The sequence below is a fragment of the Malaclemys terrapin genome, chromosome 15 (genome assembly GCF_027887155.1).
Source record: "Malaclemys terrapin pileata isolate rMalTer1 chromosome 15, rMalTer1.hap1, whole genome shotgun sequence".
In the NCBI taxonomy this organism is placed as follows: domain Eukaryota; kingdom Metazoa; phylum Chordata; order Testudines; family Emydidae; genus Malaclemys; species Malaclemys terrapin.
The window spans coordinates 15,538,010-15,540,509 of record NC_071519.1 but is presented as its reverse complement, the minus strand read 5'-3'; the positions used below and the strand labels follow the sequence as shown (position 1 = coordinate 15,540,509).

The 2,500-nt window shown below is 71.0% G+C and overlaps 1 non-coding gene across 1 annotated transcript; it reads left to right on the top strand.

Annotated features, from left to right (window-relative positions):
• The first annotated feature begins 1,724 nt into the window (after positions 1–1,724).
• On the top strand, positions 1,725–1,843 carry LOC128823826 (5S ribosomal RNA). The gene has a single exon (XR_008442060.1). It is a non-coding gene; the product is annotated as a 5S ribosomal RNA (ribosomal RNA).
• Positions 1,844–2,500: the final 657 nt, after the last annotated feature.

Here is a 2,500-nt window from a genome sequence, read left to right as displayed (position 1 = left end):
AAGCCCCGCCTTCGGCGGTACGAAACTGGAACCGGGCGCCACCTCGTGGTTCCCTCGGTCGGCCGAGACGGCGTTGGGCGACCCCTTCCGGACATCCGCGAGACGACCGGCCGTCAGGTCAACCCATTCGCTCCAAAGGGGTTGACCCGGTGGCCGGGAGGGGACTTTGAAAATTTTTCAGACTTGGAAAACTTTTTTTTTTTTTTTTTTTTTCCCCCCAGCCCGCTTCCTCCGGGTTGACCCGGTGGCCGAGCGTCTCACCGTCCCCGGACGCAGCGAGGTACTGCCTCCCGGCCGTCAGGATCGGGCCCACGGAAGTCTGATTTTTTAAAAAAAATTGCCGACGCCACCGCGGAGGGCTACCCGGCCACCCCGGGCCCCGGAGCCGGAAAAGGGAAGAAAAGGATCGGGCCCACTAGAGACATGGACCCGGCCGCCAAGCAGGCCGCCCTGGGCTCACCCTCCCCGGCCGCAGCGAGGGACATCCTCCCGGCCGACAGGATCGGGCCCCTGGAAGTCTGGGGGGGGGGGGGGGAAATCCGCCTCACGCCTCCGAGGAGGGCTGCCCGGGCGGGCCGGGCCCCGGAGCTCGGAAAAAAAAAAAAAAAAACACCCCAAAAAAGGATCGGGCCCACTAGAGACATGGACCAGGCCGCCCTGGGCTCACCCTCCCCGGCCGCAGCGAGGGACTGCCTCCCGGCCGACTGGATCGGGCCCCTGGAAGTCTGGAAAAAAGAATGGAACCTGACGCCTCCGAGGAGGGGGCGCCCAGGGAAGGAGGGAGATCCGGGTCGACCTGGTGACCGGACGGGAAAGCGGCCACCGGGCGTGCCCGTTCAAACCTAGGGGTTGACCTGGCGGCCGGAAAGCAAACCGGCCACTGGCTAGCCCCGTCGGCAACCTACGGGTTGACCTGGTGGCCGGGAAGCGAACCGGCCAGCAGGTGAACCCGTTCGATTCCACGGGTTGACCTGGTGCCCGGGAGGGGACTCTGAAAAATGTTCAGCCCTTTCGGCTCGGGGTTGACCTGGTGGCCGAGAGGGGACTCGGACGGCAGGCAAGCCGCCCTGGCCTCACCCACCCCGGCCGCAGCGAGGGACTGCCTCCCGGCCGACTGGATCGGGCCCCTGGAAGTCTGGGGGGAAAAAGAAAATGGAACCTGACGCCTCCGAGGAGGGGGCGCCCAGGGAAGGAGGGAGATCCGGGTTGACCTGGTGACCGGACGGGAAAGCGGCCACCGGGCGTGCCCGTTCAAACCTACGGGTTGACCTGGTGGCCGGGAAGCGAACCGGCCAGCAGGCGAACCCGTTCGATTCCACGGGTTGACCTGGTGCCCGGGAGGGGACTCTGAAAAATTTTCAGCCCTTTCGGCTCGGGGTTGACCTGGTGGCCGAGAGGGGACTCGGACGGCAGGCAAGCCGCCCTGGGCTCACCCTCCCCGGCCGCAGCGAGGGACTGCCCCCCACCCACCCACCCCCCCCCCCGGCTGACAGGATCAGGGCGCACTGGATGTCCGGGACAATATTTTCCCCGACGCCGGGGAGGGCGGGCGGGCGGAGGGGCTCTGGCGGCCAGCCCGGGCCCCGGAGCTCGAGAAGGAAAAAAGGACCGGGCCCGCGAGAGACGGGGGCCCTGCCGCAGGGGGGCAGTCCGACCGGGGCTCACCGTGCGGCAGGCCCGGGCGTCGGCAGGGGAAAGCGGGCGAGGAGGCGCGGGGGCCGGGTGCCTACGGCCATACCGGACCGAACGCCCCCGATCCCGTCCGATCTCGGAAGGTAAACCGTCCCGGGCCTGGCTAGTACTTGGATGGGTGACCGCCTGGGAATCCCAGGTGCCGTAGGCAGCTTTTCCCGGTCCGAGCCAGCTCTCTCTCCTTTTCTGGGGAGGAAGGAGAGGGGGGGGACGGGCCGGAAAGCCCCTCGTCGCTCCTGCCGAGTCGGAGGTCGCGGCCGCAGGTCACGGGTCTGGGCGCCTGGGGTCCGGCTCCCCACCCGGCTTCCTCCGCGGAGGACCCACCGAAGCCGCTGGGGGAGACCCCGGGCATGGGGCGGACTGGCCCGGACCCTCCCGGCCGCCGGCCCGCAGGACCGCCCCGAATCCCCCCGCCCCGCGGCCACCCAGGCCAGGCCTGGCCAGGCGGGACGGACGGCGGGTGTCCAGCGCCCAGCGGCTTCCGCCAGCGGGGACCCACGGCCCCCAAAGCCGCAGGGGGAGGCCCCGGGCCCGGGACGGACTCGCTCGGACCCCCTGCGCCCGGGCGCCGGCTCGCGGGACCGCCCCGAATCCCCCCGCGGCCACCCAGGCCAGGCCTGGCCAGGCGGGACGGACGGCGGGTGTCCAGCGCCCAGCGGCTTCCTCCAGCGGGGACCCACGGCCCCCAGAGCCGCAGGGGGACACCCCGGGGCCGGGACGGACTCGCTCGGACGCGCTCGGACCCCCTGCGCCCGGCCGCCGGCTCGCGGGACCGCCCCGAATCCCCCGCCCCGCGGCCACCCAGGCC